The sequence below is a fragment of the Agelaius tricolor genome, unplaced genomic scaffold, assembly GCF_023055355.1.
Source record: "Agelaius tricolor isolate 1412-34295 unplaced genomic scaffold, bAgeTri1.0.p SCAF_11, whole genome shotgun sequence".
Taxonomy (NCBI): domain Eukaryota; kingdom Metazoa; phylum Chordata; class Aves; order Passeriformes; family Icteridae; genus Agelaius; species Agelaius tricolor.
This window is the reverse complement of record NW_027269271.1, coordinates 3,418,367-3,438,252: the sequence shown is the minus strand read 5'-3', so window position 1 is coordinate 3,438,252 and position 19,886 is coordinate 3,418,367. Positions and strand designations below refer to the sequence as shown.

General features: G+C 42.0%; 1 protein-coding gene across 1 annotated transcript in view; it reads right to left on the bottom strand.

Moving 5' to 3' along the window:
• Positions 1-19,886, bottom strand: part of ACBD6 (acyl-CoA binding domain containing 6) — an 82,183-nt gene that overhangs the window by 18,219 nt on the left and 44,078 nt on the right. The gene's annotated exons all lie outside the window — the stretch shown is intronic.

The window sequence follows — 19,886 nt, the reverse complement described above, 5'->3', positions numbered from 1 at the left end:
GAAACAAAGTTTTATTTTCTTCCCAGGACACCCAAGGTTTCCTAAGGAAAATGGGTGATTATTGACTTTGACTACTGTCCCTCAGGAAACATTTTCTGCAGAACTTCAAGTCCTGTAATCAGGACTTCTAGTTCTCACACTCCTTTTGCTATCCTATTAATTGTGCTGCAAAACTTGTCCCGCATCTCGTGACCCTGTGAAGGGAGAAGTCCCCAAGTTCCTGTGATTTTTATGCAGTTGTAGCTCTCATTGGAGCAACTGTGCAACAGCATAAAATTCAAAGATAGACAGCTTCCCTGGGTGGCTTTTCACACCTTGAGTGCTCAGGAGACAATACCCTTCTCTGAGAGGAGGCACAGTACTGGGGAGAGATGGTACATATTAATTTCTAAAAGAGGATTTTAATCATGCAACGTCCTCTGCAGTCGCACAGAATTTAATCTCATTGCTGACAGTGGGTGATGGGGGAGCATGTTAAGTGGAAAAGTTGTATTCAAGACCTTCTTGCAGATATGTGCTACAGGCAGTCCCTTGGGAGGAAGAAAATGACCCAAACCTGTCTCTGTGGCTGCTGACCACCCTGGCCTGGGCCCCATCCACTCACAGAGCAGAAATGCAGGCACACTCCCAAAGTTCTGCACAAGGTTCAAGTACACGTGGTAATACAGTTAGCATTTATCAAGCCTTACTTTACAAATATTGATTTATTAATCTAGGCAAGACCCAGGGATATACACACATAGTATTCCCATGTTGGTTACAGAGACTGAGACACACAAAAAAACCCCACTGTCTGACTTGCTCAAGGTCAAACGAGGAAAAGCACCCAGAGGCAGGATTAGTTTTGGGATGCTGAGCTCCCAGCACTGTGCTGTGGCTGTCAGGACACACTGTCCTTTTCCACACTAAGTCTTCCTTCTTCTAAGATCTGGCTTCAACTAAGTCTACATTGAAGGACACTCTCACTTTGTGATATGGGAAGGAAATATTGAAGTTGAAAACGAAAAGCTGAGAACTCAGACTCTCCCAAGCCATCATGGCTGGGCTGGAACTTGATTTTGCACATTTATCTTCAGGCTTCTTCCTCATCTGCTTGCAGGCAGCTTAACCACTCTTGGTCAATGAAACAATTAAGTGTTAAAGACAAAAATCCCAAAAGAATTAATATAATTTGTTTCACCAGTTTTTAATGGGCCCTTAAAATTTGTACTTGGAATGATGAAACAATTCTTTTTTAGACTCTTCCATGAGAGCAAAGAATGTTGGTGAAAATCAGTGCCTAGGAAGGGTGAAATCCAATGCTTTTTTGCCTCTCTAGAATAAAAAAAATACTTCCCTAACAGATTCAAAGTTAGGACACCTCAAATGATGACCCAACAGAATACAATTCCATAAACTCCATACATTCAGTGGAAAAGGATGTGTGTTTTCAGGCAGCACACATCTGACAACTGCTTTCTAAAGCAACTCAAACTACTGACCAGGTAAGTCACCCTAAGCATCCTTTTGAGGTATTAGACTAGCTTTGGACTCCTAATGGATAAAAATTAAGTATGAGACAACAGGAGATGGCTTTAAAATGCTGAGGAGTTGGAAAGAATGACCATATGCTTTTGTATACAACAGCCTTTCCTGTAGTATGGGAGAACTGCAAAAAGTTAAAACATCTGAGCGATAAATACAGAATAAATCTGAAGGAATGGCTTTTTGAAGACAAGGAATTAGGAGAATCCTGCAGAACCCTGCAGGAGAAGCATGGTAAGGCTCTGGGCACAATGCTCTGTGATTTATGCTGCTGAAGGCACGGGATGTTCTGTCCCCCCCAGCTGGCCTGGAACACGGGAAGCTGCTCAGCCAAAGTCCAGCCCAAACTCTCAGGGCAGACAACAGACAGCATGAAAAAAGTGGAAATAACTTTATCCAACACTGAATGCTTAATGACAGAATCAAGGCCTTTCTCCAGTTGCTCCTTGCTTTTCCTCCTGAAATCCCTGATTTTTGTTAACAAAACCTGAGGAGAGTTGACTACTTGAATGTGCCAGACATAGTCTCCTTTAAGTAGTATGTAATTCATAAATACAAAGAAAATTCTATTTAGTTTTTCCTTTCAAAACCAAACACACCATACTTGCAATGTGATTTTAATTTATTTTTAAGAAGCATTTTAAAATTTCCTTGTAAAGGTTTTTTAAAAATTAAATTCTAATTCTATTCAGAGGTACTTGGGCACAAGACAGAACAAAAAACCTAACAGTCTAAACTGAGAAGAAATGTCTCATTTGCTGTTTTCTATCCTGATTCAAATGTAAAAATTAAGAATGTCAATAGACTAGGTTAAACTACATAGTTAAGCAATCATGGGCAGACATTGTGTACCTGATTAGCAAATGAAGAATTAAATTTACTATAAAGGTTATATTTAGCTGCAAATGAACACATTTTAATGACTACTAACCAATGAAAATCAACCTTTCCTTAGAAAAATAAGCAAGAACTAGATATAAATTGATTATTAAATCAATTAAGTCAATCTTAACCTGTCAGGATCTCCCTCATTAGAGTCACTGTTGGATGCAGAGCTGCTGCTGTATGGTATGGCCACCCAGGCAAACACAAAATGATGCAGTGCCAAAGGTACAGTCACACACAGCACCTTCCAAGAACCCTCACCCCAAATTACACCTCAGGCTCCCAAACTAAGCATATCCACTAATGCATGGAGCCCAATAATTTGTCCTATTTTCCTTTATTAAACTAACAGAAAAAAAAGTGGATCTCTGTAAGAGCCTGAACCATTTTGAGAATCTGGTGAAGCCTGACTGACTTTTTATTTCTTAGAAAAAAAAAAGTGTTTAAATGTAAAGCAACTGGTTGCAGCATTGTGGGATTAGTTGGATGAATCCTTCTGTGGATATAATCAGCTTAATGGCAACAAAGATCACAGTGCAGTTAGTGCAGCTGTGACACAGAGCATTTCACCAAAGGGGAAGGTTTGCACCAGGCTGGAACAGTCCCTTTTTATTTCCAGCCTCTTTTATTTCCAGCCTCTCTCTCTCTCTCTCTCTCTCTGCAGTCAACATCCCATCAGCTCCATTAGCATGAGAGAATTAAGGAGGGAAATGGGTAGGGTGGAGCAATTTACGTCTGTGGGTCAGCATACTTACACAGCGTCATATAATTCAATTAAATGGACAAATAAAGTGGTGCTAGTTGTTTTCCAAACTCAGGTTAATTTTAACTTAATTCCCACACTGCTGTGGGCCAAAGGGCTGTCTGAGGCTGCCTTCCACATGGCTAAATGGCCAGCTGTCTGTTATGGAACAGATATGCTCTTAAGAGCATCCTTACTCTCAGGATGTTCTTAGTATCCTCATTTTCTCACAAAAAACCTGAACTTCAGACTGAAATGGAAGACTTAATTCCCCTAATTACAGCTCTATTTGCACTGGCAAATTAATTGCTTTATATTATACCTTTTCTCACTGTTAAATTGCAAAAACACTCCCAAACAGAAGAACATAATAGATGTGAGATTCTAGCTTGTCATATAAGAAATTAAGAAATGCTATTTTCTAGATTTCCTAAATTAAGACTTCCATCATTTAATCCACTGATCTACCTAGCACAGACTGCATTAACACTTACGAGGAAGAGACAACTAAATCTTCATTTTTTAACCTCTAATTATTCCCTTTATGGGTTTTGCTTCCTCCAGGAAAAATCAAAAATCCCCTGAGATGACTGAAAACCACTGAGGATAAATACAGAAGACCCACAAATCTATTATATGGAGGAAACTGATGGATATCAGTTTGCTAAGCAGGCACACCTTAGGAACAAGCTGTACAGCTTGCTAAGGTCTTCCCTCCCAGCTGGTACCACTCAGGCCCATACAGGTGCACTGTGGAACCAGACCTGTGAAGGAGAATTAATTTCCATTTGCAGAATAAAGACCTTTTTGAGTACCACAATGTTTTGAAGGCCTTAAAATAAATCAGTGCTTGAAGATCCACTTTCCATAAATAACGTAAACATTCCTCCTCTGCCTCGGCCAAAATTTCCTGTCTCCAAAACATCAGTGCAACACCCTGCTGTCAACCTCCCCACCAGGAATACTTGCACTTCAGCACTTCTGCATGGATATAATTTGTAAAGTGCTAGGCAAATAAGCACACTCTGAATTGGGAAATGTTCTTGACAGACTACCTGGCACGAAGCTTTCAAGCCCACCAGGAACGTCGGGAGGCCAGAGCTGCACGTGTCAAGTCCATCACCTTAGGAGGCTTTCAAAGTTTTGCTTTTTGTGATGCTACAAAATGCATCTCCAGAGCCATTATATGAATTAGTTGGAAAGGGGTAGGGGGGGAAGGAGGAGTAGCTAAGAACAGCAATCCACCCTGTGAGGACATTTAGAAGCATCTGGCTCGGAGATATTAAGAAAGGAAGGAAAAATTAATCATGCTGGCTGGGAAAAAAAGCCTGGCATCAGCACAGCCACCTTGTCATAAGGCAGATATTAATAATGTGAACCCCCAGGGAACACTCAGACATCTGAAAGATCCACTTGTTGGCTCTCACTGAGCAGGCAGGTTTAACTGATGTCTCTTTGAAACCTCCTGAATCTTACACTTAGGATTTCTTTTTTTTTTAAGCAGGAAAGAACCCTCAGTGCTAAAGATCAGATATTTCCTGCATTCCTCTCTTTTTCCTAAATGGCATTGAAGAGACAACACCTAACATTTTGTAGACCTGTAGCTATGAAGAACATGGGAGAGAAACAGAGGTGAAAACTGGTTGAGTATTTTGAAAAGAGAAGAAGCAAAAAGGCTCTTCCTGGAACAGGAAAAACCACACCTGGCCAGGACACCACAATTTAGATATTGGATTAGATTAAGGTTAGAGTAGGATATAAATTAGTGGTAGGAACAATAACTAGAACTCACATTTCCAAGAGAATTTATTAAGCCAACAAAACAAGGTGAGGCCCTCCTTTTTTGTGCCTTGTTACTTCTCCACAGCAGGGTTTCCTCAAAGCCAACATGATAAAAGAACTACTGATCTGCCTGGATTTTTGCTAAAAGCCCACCAGGCACCCCCAATATTGTATTTCTGATTTTTTGGATCACCTGTGACTTGCTACAACTCCAGATTCCCAGGACACACACCCGGGCTACTGGAATGTAGCACCACCTACAAACCAAGTGTCTCAAAGACCAAATGATGATAGAAAAGATGTTTTTATGCTATCTGATGATGCAGGAGATGCTACCATTGAAGCCATCAAGCAGCCACATCAAACAAGATGGGTTGTGGTTGGCAAATCTAGATGGACAATTCCCCCAGCTTGGGAATAGTGCTCAGAAATTCTTTGTTTAGAATCAGCCAAACTCCTATGTTTAACTGGAAGATGATGTCCTGGAGACCAGAACTCTACCAGGTGTTTTCAGTAGCTGGGCACAAGATTGAAAGCATCATCCATCCAGAAATGAGGGCCATTGTCTGCTTGAGTCAGAACCAATTTTGCAGCTGGGTGACTGTGTTTTTAAACCACCCTATCCCAGAAGGAAACATTTTCTGCATGGGGTACAGCTGTGATACATTCCTATGCAAATGAAGCAATTTTCTCTTTTTCTCTATGAAAAGTCTCCCATTTCTTCTCCATCACTGATTCTTCCTCCCAATGGACTTGGTAAAATGCAGCATTTGCAGGGTTTTTTTTTTAACTGATCCCAGCAAGGGACACACTCAGCCCTAGGACACATGCCAGTAAAAGTCCCATTGATTTAAGCAAGGAATTCACGTGTTTATCCTTTGCCAGAAGTCCTCAGTAATGACACCTTCCCATCCTTTAAATCCTCCTTTAAGACTCCTTCTGCCATGACCCTCTGTGTCACTGCTGTCTGGCATTGCCTGGGGAAGCCATGAGCCAAGAATTCCATTTTTCTGCTGATCTCTGTTTTGTTCTCTTACTTCCATTCACTCAGCCTTCCCATTTGCACTACCTGTGGCACTGTATCTGATGCCAAGATGATCTCTTTGGGACAGGGATGGTCTTTGCTCTTGCTTAATGCCTTAAAATTTAAATGGGAACAAGAGGAACACTTGAACTGACAGGCAAAAAAAGGATGATTTAAAATCCACGTCTAAATGACTTGTTTATATAATCTTCCATTTTTGTCTCAATACACATTTAGAACATTTACATTGTGGTTTATCTCAGATGACTGGGATTAACAAGTTGTTTCTTTCCAGCTGATAAGAGCAAACTGACCACATCCATGCTTAACTTTTCCTTCTGAGAGGGAAAATGAATGATTTAAAGTCACCACAGCTCTGAGTTTTCCTGCTGCTGTTAAAGATCCAGATCAAAAGTGCCTCCAAGGTTTAAATTAACCTCTTTTACTCTGCAATTAGTGCTGGAGGTAAGGGTGTATGTGATCACTTCCCATCACTCCAAAAACAAGCCCTCGGTCATTAAGCTGTGAAAAATGGATCATTTGCAATTGCTGAGCCGTAACTTTACAAATCTCTTCTGAGTCTAACCACTGGAATTCAAAGTGTAATGCTCAATTTCACCCCACTTCAGAAGCCAAATTACCATGTAATCTGTGAGCACTGCTTCAAAACATCCCCACAATAGCAGCAGGAATGGGAAGGACATCACAGAGAAGGAAACCAGGCAGCTTTGGAAGATCTGGCTTCTGATTTGGATTTCACCTGCACAGTCCCAATGTGATTAAAACTTGAGTTTAAAAAAAAACCCCAAAAAACTAAAAGAAAAGAAGAGTAAGTTGAGATTTCCTGAACACAGGTAATCTGGCCTCTGGCTGAGTCCCAGCACACATCTCAAAGTTTCTTTGTAGCATGTTCCAGCCTATTGCTTTCTGAAATACTCTGCTTGTCTTCCCTCTGTGTGAAAGTCAACCAGCCCAAACTCCTCCCATACTGTTTTGCTCATTAATCCCTACCTGGATTTGAGAGCAGTGCTGAAAGAGAGACTTTTTCACCCAGTCACCAAGCCAGGGGAGGAAAATGCCCACAGTCTGAGCTGGGCTTTCCTCCTCTTCCAGCACCTCACACCCACATAAAGCTCATCACTTACTGTGCTCAGCCTTGCTGCCAGCAGCAGGGTCATGGGAGGTTTGCTCCACCAGACCTCCAGCCCAATCCTGGACAAGAAAAACCTCTAACTTTATTCCCATTCCTTTCCCCTGCCTCACAAAAATACTGCTGGATATACAGCAAAGGCAGGAAATATCACAGGGAGGGGGGAAAAAAATCAATTAAAATAAATTTGCAAAGCATTGTGTTAGAGTATCTCATTTAAAGCAGCCACTTTTTATCTGCAGGGCAAGTTAATTGCAGTACTATCATGGCAGTAATGTTGTGCATCACAGAAGGTGACAAAATTTTTAAGGGTATTTATTGTGAGGATACTAAATTCAGGACTGTACCCCACAAATTAATTTACAAAGGTGGCAGAAGTCAGCTGGCTAGAGCTGCTATTGCTAATAGCTAGAAAAGACCCACTTAATCACTTTGCATTTTTATTTGCAGAAGATAAAGAAACATTTCTTTCACTAATAGTTTCATGCTTGTTTCATCTCATTTTATCCGGACTGCAGGATCTGTTTAATTTCATTTCATCAGTTTTCTAAGGTTCTTAAAAGAACCATATATTTATAATCTTGTTATATCCATGAGATAAAAAACGATTATTTGCCCCACCATTTCCCAAATGGGAAACCACAGCAGAAAGAAATCAAGTGACTTGTTCAAGGTCACGCTGGGATTCTGTAGCAAAACTGGAGAATTAGAAACCTAAACTTGACTCTGAGAAGAGCCATAAACAGAATTTCTTCACTGAATCCACAGATATCCCACAGATCTGGGCATCTACTGCTATGTTTTTTAATAAGATATTACTGTGGAAACCCAGCTTTGAATGGACAGATCTTGTCATTTCTCTGAAATGAAAAAAAAACCCCAAATTCTCTCACCTGCATCACAGGTGTGGCTCTATAAAGAGGAAAAAATGTTAATGTTCATATTCTAAATTATTTTCCTCCTAAACCTTAGAAGAGCCATGACTCAAACTAAAGTGCAATTTCAAAGTTCTGTATATTCAAGATGCCTTGCTCATGAGATCTTGCTGTTCAGTCATGAATTGTTCAGTACTTGGATTTTTCTGTTAGTTTTTATATAGAGAAAAAAAAAAATCACTCAACCCCTTTTCCCCTTGATGACAGTTGCCAGTGCAGTTTTGTTTGCAGTGTTTAACAGCTTCAGGAACCTTTTGCTCTTGTACAGGCTGGGCAGGAATGAAGCAGGAGCACACAAATATCCAAGAATCTGGAGAGTGAATAATGGATTTTTTGGTTTTTGTCTAAAATGCTCAGTAATTAGGGTCCTAACAAGTTAAACCACCAGCCTGGAAGGAGGAGGTTGTGCCATGGATGGGACATGAATGAGGAAAGCAGCATTTAGCAGAATAGTAAGTAGTAGATAATAACAGCAGTATATAGAAAAAGCAAGTGGATGTGTCTATATATATTTATTTATGTACTGAACAGTTGCCTTGCTCACTTCATTCTGTCCTCACAAAGCAAATGTCCTGCAGTAGAAAACAAGAGGTGTTTCCCAGAGACAGTTTCAAAAGGGTGTGAAGGTACAGAAGTACCATTCACACACCCAGGAAAACCAACAGTTGCTCATCACATTAAAACCTGACACCTGACCAGCCAAGGCTTTTGCCTACACCTGGAAACCTGACCTGTGGAGACAAAGAGATCTTCTGAACATTTCTGGATGAGAAGAGATGCTTTAGCCTCATGCAGTGTTAATGGGAGGAGCAGGTGTGTCAAACCAAGTCCCTGGCTGGGTCCAAGCTGCGGTTTCCATCTCTCTTCCAAGCTGTGTTGAAGTGCATTGGCAGAACAACATCCATCTGGGATGTATCAAGTGCTGACCACAGCAGGATTTGTCCTCTGCAAAGAGGATACGAGCAGAACACTCCAATCTGCATAAATGTTGCATTAATAACAGCCTAGGTGAAGATTGCATTTTAATTCTGAACTCCAGCCGAAGGACCCGCTTCTTTCAAAGTTCAGAGAAGCTTCTGCAGTTGCTGGTATTGATGAATATTTCAGTGCCCACTCCCAGGGAAAGCTGTGTGCACAGTGCAAGGCCACAGATCCCAGAAAGGACCTGAGGCTTCCTCTCTGGTTTAGGAGAGGGCAAGGGCTTGGGAAAGCAGCCATGCTTAGCACATGCAAACCCCTTGGAACAGATCATTTTGGAGCTCACAGCATCTGGTATTTATATTTCCTCACCCCTGACGAAAGTGAGGAAATTATGAATCTGACTCCATGTTCTTAGAAGGCTAATTTATTATTTTATGATCTATATTATATTAAAGAATGCTATACTAAAACTACACTAAACTGTACTAAAGAATACAGAAATGATACAGACAGAAGGCTAGAAAGACACTAAAGAAAACTTGTGACTCTTTCCAGGGCCTCAACACAGCTTGGTGGTAATTGGCCAATAAGTCAAAACAATTCACATGAAACCAATGAAACAACCAACAGTTGGTAAACAATGTCCAAACACATTCCAAAGCAGCAAAACACAGGAGAAGCGAATCATATAATTATTGCTTTCATTTTTCTCTGAGGCTTCTCAGCTTCCCAGGAGAAGAATCCTGGGCAAAGAGATTTTTCCAGGAAATATGATGGTGACAACAGCAGACATTGGATGCTTTTCTGAAGAATAGGCAACATCACATCTTCCTCTGCTGTTTTCTCTCACACTACAAACCCAACTTAATGATTATTTACACTTCCCTCTTCCAACCTTCCTCTGTCCTCCTATGTAAACGTGCTATAAATACAGACTTGGCATAAAGCCCATCCATCCACAGTTCAGCTTCCCCTGATCCTAAAGGTCTTTTTCTGGACAAACTGTGATTTAGCTCCAAGTTCCTGTAAGCCTGAGCAACTTCTTCCAGCCTCCATCAGCACTAATGTGACACTTGCCCTTGTGCTACTGATGAGACACCTGTACCTTGAGAAATCAAATTTCAGCATGACCCATGTGGACTTCTGTATGGACATCCTTCTCCTGAGGGTCCCACGAGTCCTTCAAGAGTTGTTTGGGGTTTTGGAGGGAACACTGGCAAAAGTCACCCTCCACTGTACATGCCATAGGACTTTGCCCTGAACAAGACCAAGAGACCTCTGGCCAGTGTCAGATAATCTGTCACTATAAGCTACTTGCATCCAAGCCAGATATTTATTGCTATTGATCTGCCTGGTCCCAGTGAAAGACTTTTGTTCTCCCAACCCAGGACTTTGACCTCAATTAAGTTATGAATTTCAATCCGATAGACTGCTCCACTTACCCTGCTGCTCTCCCTGACTGGATTAATTAGAATTAGCTAGGCTGGGAGTCACCCCGAGCGCCTCATGGATCATGTTATTTTAATAATAAATAAAGAGACAGCAGCGGCATACAAGGAAGGATTTTGAAAGATTGTTCATCCAAGAGCATCATTCAAGACCTGCCAATACTAATTTCTCTGAGTTTGATTACTTCATTTACTTCTTTTTATTTCTATTCATTAATTGAGTTTTATCCCCCATTACTTCAGCTCCCCAAATGTGCCCTTCCTATAAAGGAACCAGACGCACGTTTCGCTGTTACAAAGTTTTATTACTGCAGCTCATCAAAAGTATAGTTAGCAGGAATGGAATAGTCATTAAGCATTTAATAATCTAATAGTGCTGAAAAAAAAAAAATATAATATAGGAGGGGGAGCAAGGGAGAGGGACAAGACAGGCCTGTCTGTTGCCATAAAGTGTGCACTGAGGGCTGGCTGGTGGACAAAACCAAGAAAGTAACATCTAACACTGGAGAGAATGCATATATCCATCAGGATATTTTCTGACAGCACTATAATGCCTTTGGAACAAGCCTAAAACTGGTTGAATACCAAAGGAGTTTGATTGGCAAGGGGAAGTTTCTGAACTAGTGAGTCGGGGCCTGATAGCTGCATTATCCTTATTGCTTCCCTTTCCCTATAAAAGCAATTACACACCCAAGGATGTCAGGCTGCCCAGGCCTGCCCTGAAATGGATTGTCTGGGGCAGCCATGTCACAGCCACACTCCAGAGTTACTGACCCATAAACAAACACTTATTTGTCACGCTCATTTTAATGTTTAATTGGCTGGAACAGCAGAAACGGATTTAGATGATGGAAGTTCAACAGTTTTTCCAATGTTGGTACCCAGCCTGCAGACAGGCACCTCCTAGCCTGAGAATGAGCACCACACACAGCCTCAACACACCTTTGTGGAAGTTCAGGCCTTTACTTTGTAACAAACTTCTATTCCAGGCAAGCTGAGCACTGTTAAAAGAGGAGGGAAGACTCATTGCAACATGGAATGTCTAAGGTGGGACAGTCCATTGGTGTGTTAGATAACTAGATTACTCCAAGATAGGATTTACTTAAAAGAAGCAACTGAGTAGATTTTCTGTGACAGGCAGAGAGAGGATGGCAGCAGCCTTTGCTGTCCCAAGATTTCTGCAGTCCCACACCAGTGGGGATGCCTGTTCACATGGATTTCCAAAAGCCTCTGGACACACCCTCTCACCAAAGACTATTTAAATGATGCTATCATAGAGCAAGAGGGAAGGTCTTTGCATGAGAAGTGATTACAAAATTAGAGATTGAATAGCAGTAAACAACCAGCTTGCACAATTGTTGGTGAGAGCTGGAGCCTCTGAGGGATCTGTGCAAGGGCCTGGGTTGTTCAGCCCACAGAAGGGAACAGGGGAAGCAGGCTGGGAGTGAATTATCCAAGTCCTTTAAACCAAAAGCTGCCTGTAAAATGCTACAAAAGGATCTAAAGGTGACAGGATAAAAAGCCTGCAGATGAAATTAAACTCTAAAAAACCACCAAGCAATGCACATGTGGAAAAAACAATCTTCAGTCTAAATCCAGAGCAATGGGCTCTGAGCTAGCTAATACAACCACTGTGGAGACAGATCATGAGTTATTACAGACAGCTCTATAACACCAGCTCAGTATTCAACAGTAGTTAATAAAAAACAAACAACAAGGAGGCATTGAGGAAAAAAAAAAGGAAATAAGAAAACATGACTATATTGCTTCATTGTATCTCATATTGTACTTACAGCCTGGGCACTGGGAGAAGTGCTGCTCCCTTCATCTGGGAGGAATAAAGAAGAACTAGAAATGACCCAAAGAATGACAAGTGGCAAAGTTACTGAGCAGCTTCAAAATGGGGTAGGATAAAACACAGAAAACTCCTTAGTCTGAAAAAGAAGTGATCAAGGGGAATCAAGGAGGCCAAGAAAGTCAAAAGCAGGACAGAGAAGGTAACTGGGGGGAACAATTACTGTTTCTCATTACACTAGAAAAATAGGCTCTCACAGGAAATGATCATGGCAAGTGCAAGGCAAATGCACAGTTAAACTACAGGACTCCCACTAGCATAAAGTTTGGCAATCCAAAGAGGGATGAAAGAAATTTATCAAAGAAAAATCCAGAAGTGCAAAAATAGTAACAGTGGTTCAGGAAGCCTTCAAGCCCTGGATTCTGGGAAAATATCTGAAATTTTCACTGTATGCTTACCCTACTCTGTCTCCTAAGCATTCACTCTTCCCTGCCACCAGAGACACAACTCTGAGCTGGAAAGTCTCCTGCACTGACACTGGATGCAAACACTGACATGGATGCAAAAGTAACATGTACAAGTTGAGAAACAGGAACCTACTAAATTAGCTTTGCCACTTTCAGTGCTGTTCTGCCACTTACAATCCATGGAGAATCCACTTACAATCATGAAAAATCTTACTTAAAATCTAACCAAAATAAGCTTGAAGAGTTACTGCCCCAATATCTAAAGCATTAGAACAATCTTACTTAGCAAAACTTAAAAGTACTTTGTGCTGAAGACTGCAAATTTGAGATGCCCCAATGATTTACATAGAATTGGGGTTTTTTGTCGTTGTTTTTTTTTTGTTTTGTATGGGTTTGTTGGTTTTGATTTTTAGAGCAAGCCAGAAGAAACAAGTGCCAACAAGAGATGAATATAAAATTCCATCTGGAAGTAAAGCCTTGAGACTTTTTTCAAATTGAGAAGTCCTCAGGGAGAAGGTGAGTGGCAGAACTTCTTCAAAACAGGGGGAAGCTTTTCCAAAAGGCTGATGGTAAAAGAAGATGTTCTAGGAACCATCTCTCCTGAGCAAAGGGTAGCTGATGGTTTGGTGGTTCCTCTGACAGGGAGCAGTGACACCAGAGCCATAGGAAATGAAGCAAGGCTGGAGACCATTCCTGAGGTGATTAGAGACCATTCCTAGGGTGATTAGAGACCACTCCTAGGGTGATTAGAGACCATTCCTAGGGTGATGCTTCACCTGAAGAACCAGCTTGGCTGCCAGTGGCATCCTGTTTGTGCAGTTACCCAAACACCTTAATGAGGGGCTAAAGCATTTCCAACAATGACCTCAGGAATTACAGGTGCTTTAACACATGCTGATTTCAAAGATGACCCTGGGACCAAGGGCCATGGGGCCATCCCATGTCCTCGAAGGGAGGCATTCAAGGTAAGGCTCTTTCCTGCCTCTGCAGGGACACATGAACACAGTGGGGAGCAAGGTACCTGTTTCTCCTCCACGGTGCCACCTGCACTGATCTCAAACCTCACTGCTGCTGCTGGCTTCTGTCTACTGTGAGCCTTGACAGGGAGTGTACCACAACAGGCTGTGCTGTCAGGCATGGAATCAAGCACAAGGCTCCCTGAGCTAAAACTGTGTGACTTTCTGCATTCCTGGCCCAGCAGTGGCCATGGAAATGCATCCCTCTGCACAGCACAGCCCTCAGTACAGGGCCCACAAGCCACTAAAATGTGCCACTGTCCTCAGTCCTGCCTTTTGATTACCCCAAAAGGAGACTTTGAGGGCAAAGCAGCAGAGACCACTGTGAGTTTTTTCAGGCCAGCTCTTGGATTTCACTTTTCAAACACTGGTTTTGCAGGACACGGGAGCCTGCAGCAGTTCCTGGCTGCTGAGCTGCTTTGCAGGCAGTGCTGCACATGGGCTGCCTGCAAGGGTGCCAACTGCTCTGCTGCACCAGCCATGAAGCAATGATTCATCTGTCTACAGGCTGCATAAGAAACAAAGACTGGATATGTCAAGCTGGAAGATAGGAAGAAACAATGCTAAAAAAAAAAACCCAGCCTGGACAAGCAGAAGGAAACATCTCATCATCTGTACAACTGATGGTTAGTGTTGATGAGGCCTGAGGTGGCTTCAGAAGCTAAGGAGCAAACCTGGGATAAATCTCTGTTTTTCCCAGCATATATTTAGAGTGCAAATATTTTGCAAATGTTTCTGCTGAAAGGGACTGTTCTCCCAGTAGGTAAAAACAGCATCTGCTGAGTGGTGACCATTTAACATTCAACCTGCTGCCAATCTACATTCCACAGAGAGACTCGCAGGAGAGACATGGAGCTGTGCCACCTGTAATAACTGTGTGACTGGCACCATGTCAATGCTTTAATGTAGAATGCTACCCTCTGTCACTGAGCAGATCTCTCCTTTCTTTTGGCTAATGGCTTCCACACCCACTGGCAGCAGTGTCAAAACTGAAGGGGTGCATGGCTGCAGAGTCTTCAGAGATCTGCTTAACAAACCTGACCACGGAAATACTGAGACAAGGACAGGGATGGGGGGTGGTTAAGGTAAGAAGGACACTACTGTGGTTAATAAATCTGCTCTCATTGCTTTGCTTTTCATCTCTGGTTAGTGCCCCCATGTGTTTGCCACTGTAGCTCCCTCCCACAGCAGTACCTGTGACATCCTTTGCTTGCTGTGAGCATACCTATGCCAAAGACTCTGCTGCAGTATCAGGTCCAGGACAGGACCCCTCCTGGCTTTATGAGCCAGGCTTTTAGTATATTTAGGGACAAATTGATCCTAGGGACATTAACTGCAAGGGCACAAGGCTGTCATGTTCCTATTTAATCTCAGCCAGGTTTAGAGAATGGTCAGAACAGCAGAGGACTTGGCAGCTGGCACCCAACCACAAGTGTTTTTGCATCCCCCATCTCACTGGGGAGGGGGAAAGATGTGTAGATGGAGCCTGTGGCCCTTGGTCACAACAGCCAAAACATCCACATGAATTTCTCCATCTCCCTACAGGCACAGGATCATGAAGGCATGACTAATGTTTGATGCAGGAGGCAGGGATGGATGCACATTTACTGAGACCAGCTTAATTTTGAAATATCTATATACCTCCAACACAAGACCCTTGCTGTGAAATCCAAATGGAGAAGAATGAAAAGAAAAAAAAGCAGGCATGAAAGCAGGTCTGACTATTCCTTGCTTCTTTTTACCCTGTACAGACAGAAGCCCTTTAGAAGTCAGGCAGAAAAAGAGAAAATCCACACAAACACACAAAACCAGCAGACCACCAATCTTAGCAATCTTCGACATATCCATAATTTTTACTTAATTTTTAGCTAATGGTGGAAATTAGTCTTTGGATAGTTGATAAAAATCAACCTGTCTCTGCTGGGTTAGTACTGTGATCTGTGGCCCAGCAACTACTTCTAGTACAATTGATTTTCCTTTTTGGCAACCAATAGGTCAGTCAATAATAATGTTGTTTGAAAAGGATTGAGTCATGAGGGAGATGAACCCTCCCTGCCATTTATTATGTTTGTATTGTCTTGATTTGAAAAGGTTTTTTCTTTTTTTTATCCCCAGTCAGTGAAGGTATTAAAAGGAGATGGCTGCTCCATGTTCCATGTCTCCAGGATCACTCTGATTATCAGTGTTAGGATCCAAATAGAGGAGGGAAGTTGGGAACTGGGAGGAAAGACAGCCTGGGGAGGCAACATGTTACTCTAAGTGCCTTAAAAAAAAAAAAAAAGGGAAAAAAACCCCCAATCTAACTCAAAATATGCTGACAAGCACCACCTCAGTGCATAAATATGACTGAGCAGACTTGCATGAATTGGTACAAGATACAAATCCAACACTGGTACCAAAAATCAACCAATGCTCTCTGCAGACAGCACAGACACCAGATGCTTTTCACTGAAATTATTACTCTATAGGAATGAATAAAATAAACCCCACATATACTAGCAACAGGTTTCTTAACCTGATGATTTTCAGCTTTGGTCTCAAGTTTCCTTCTCAAACACCTGAAGGGTCCATGAGCCATTACTGAGAACTTGCTCACCAGTGGTTTAAAGTCTTAGTGCACTGATCTGCACTTTACCAGGAAAGCGAAAAGTCAGGAAATAAAAACTGAAGATCAGTTACAGCTTTTTTCATCCTTTTAGTCAGAATTACAGACAAATTTCAGTGCAGAACTTTATTAGCATAACATTGATAACTGCACAATGATGCAGTTTAAAAATCATAAAATATTTAGAAATGGTTGAAACTCAGCTGCTCTACCTCATAGATATGTACCCAGCCCTAAATTAACCTGTGTGTCCAGTGATACAGTTCCCTTCACAACTCACAGTATTTATGTTAAGACTTGCTCTCATGGCCAGATAGGCTTGAAAAGCTTTACCAGAGTAAGCTGAGCTGCTGAGCACCACTCCCAGATAGCTCCCTATACACTCCCAAGGGCATGCCATGAACACGTGGATTATTATTCTGGAGTACAGAGTACCCACAAATGAAACAAAATGCAGCCACAGGAAGTCCAGGAGGAAAGTCTATGGTTTATGTCCCCCAAATACACTAAAGGAGCTCCTCTAAAGCTGCTTGAGCAGCACCTCACACCCAGAAGGAGCTCTCCCCATAGAGCAAAGGGGTTTTCCTTTGTTGCTCATCCTCTACAAGGAAAATTTGTGTCTTCTTATGTTTTAAAGCTAGAAATGGATATTATAATCGTGTTGCTGAGCCCCTCTGTAACTCTTATGTTACCACTGTGTTATGCTTAGAATCTTTTACCCTAACATGATGTTAGCAGCTGTTATGTTGCTGGGGTAGGCAAACAGCTTCAGTGAAGGAGGCTGTTCTCTGACTGAGCCCCAAGCTCTGGGTATTTCCAGCAGAGCTCCAAAACACCATCCCACCTCCCACTTTGACATGGCCCCTGGCACTGGAGATTTAGGTAATTCAATTACACAAATGCCCCTTCTCAACAAAGCAGAGCAGCCCGATGCCTTTTTGTATTCCCTTGCCCATGGCAATTGCTTTAGCACCTCTTTTCAAATGTGCTATTAGAGCTAATTATGAACAAGCAGAGAATTCAGTGGCTGCAGCTTTTCAGTGACCACCCTTTGGAAACTGCAGCACCACTGCTGAAACAAAAAAGCACAGACCCTGGATCACTGCAGTCCAGGGGCATGGGGTTATTCCCAGAATTAAAGTGGGTTTGAACATGCTGCAAGAATGAGCAGAGCCAGGAGACCTCTCTTCCTGCTCCTAAAGCTGTTTATCAGCAAAGAGCAACAAGCTGACTCTTGCAGACCCTTTTGATCCAGACACTGCAGTACTTTGACAACAGACAGTATAAAGGTAACCAAAATAAGGCAGCAAAAATGTATTAAGGCACATCTACAGGCCTTAATAAATTTATATTATAATAATAATAATAATAATAATAATAATAATAATAATAATAATAAAGTGAGCAGGTAAGACTTGCTCCAGGTCACCCAGCAGAGCAGCACTGTCACTGCCTGCTTAGGGCAGCTAAAATCCTTCAGCACACTGCAAAAGAGCCAAGATGGAAGAACATTTATTAAAAAGGTAATGGAAGAGAGCATAAATCTGTCATGCTGTTTGACTAACTTTTTAGAAGCGTACTAAAACACAGGCAATTAAAAAAAAATTGGTCTGTAGCATTCCTCTCCTTCACTACCTGCTCATAACCCTCATAATCCCTAATTTATTCTTTATCTCTCATGGTGCCTGAATGAAGGTGCTGCTGCAAAACTGAATGAGACAGAAGAATTCCTGATGACCTGGAGAGGCAGGTGGGATTGTGGAGGCTGCTTGGACAGAGGTGTGAAGGAAACCTCTGCTGGGAGCACATCTGGAAAAACAGCATCACCCATTCAGCAGCTATCCCCTCACACTGAACCCACTGCTCTGTACAGCCTACACATTAACTGAAAGTGCCTTTGGTAATGTGTTATAACAGGTGCTGAGGTGTTTATGGTCTGTTTCTCCCTCTCCCTTTTTCTTCTGGTTGTTCTTAAAATTTCTCCTGTTTTTGGTTTGGATGTGAATTCTTCCAGGGTAAAGGTCAAAATTAAAAAAAAAAAAAAGAAAGAAATAACAAAGTCTTGAAATGTTATTGCAATTTATATATGGCTGAGAATAAAAATGTGTCTGCTTTCTCTGGGAACACACCTACGTGCAAATAGAGACCTTTAAAAAAATTCTCCTTTATTACCTTGGTGGGGAAAAACATATCAAAGATTGATTTTTCTTTTTATGACTATTATTAACCTTTTGTTACTGGCCAAAAATAATCTGGTTAGAAAATGTGCAATGCATCAAAAAGAAAAGAGAAGAATTTAACAGAAAATTAATACTTGGGGGGGGAAAAATATGATGATTCTCTCTTTTGCTTTTTCTTCTAAGAGTCAAACTTTACCTCCAATGGAATGAGACAAGGGTCAAAGAGAAGAGATGTTTCAGAGAGAACCCAGAACCATCTCCCAGGCTGCCAGGGTGAAGGGAATGGGCAGGAGCCTGGTTCCACTCCTTCCCAATTTCAACAAAAAGCTGTTCCTGTCTGTATCCAACACAGCACTCCCTAAGTCTGACTGACAGGAGATGGACAGGATGTGCAAAGCCCCCCATTTGCACTGGATTCACTCTAGCCCTCTTCTGTGTCAGGAAAAACTCTATTAAATCCATTACAGCTGAAACCCTGGAGAACTAAGCACAAACATACAGATCTCACCAGCCACCAGAGAGCTGTGCTTCCTCACACCCATCCCACCAGAAATTCTGCCCAGGAAAGGGCAAGACAGACTTTTTAATAACAATTTGAAGTGTGTATAAATACCAACACAGCTATCTGTAGCCTGTGAACACTACAGCTCTGCCCACAAGCCCTCATACTGCAGCTCTGCTTCACATCCACCTCTTACAAATTACCCAAGCATTTACTGAAGGCTGCTCAGATCTCACCAGTAAGAGTGCAAAGATGCATCAGCAAAGGTGTATCTATGTCCAAACTGGGAAGGAGAGCAGAGCCAAAAAGTGCCATGATGGTGAAGAGCAATTCATCATAATCAGGAATATGTTGGACAATTATTTCTCAATACAATCACACTTACACAGGCCAGCCCTTAATTACAAGACAGAACTGGGAATGTTCAGGAGCACTGGCAGACTGGCTGGCTGGAAGAAACCATTTGCAAAGTGGTTGCTGAACCAGTTTAGGTCAAAACCTGGTCTGTTCAGACATCCTAAAACTGGTGCTAGCTAAGCTCAGACATGTGGGCTGCAAACCTCAGTGGCTCAAAATTATGTTATTTTTCCCAGATTACTTTTTTGAGATGTTCTTATAAAAGAATCCCAGAATGGTTTGGGTTGAAAAGGACTTTAGAGATCACCTAGTTCCAAACCCCTGCTATGGGCAGCAACACCTTCCACTAGATCAGGCTCCTCCAAGCTCTGTCCAACCTGGCCTTGGACACTTCCAGGGATAGGGCAGCCACAGCTTCTGGGCACCCTGTGCTAAGGTCTCCCCACCCTCACAGGGGAGAATATTTTTTCCTAATATCTAATCTAAACCTACTCTCTTTCAGTTTCAGTTGTTCTCCCTTGTCACTACATGATCTTGTGAAGTCTCTGTCTTT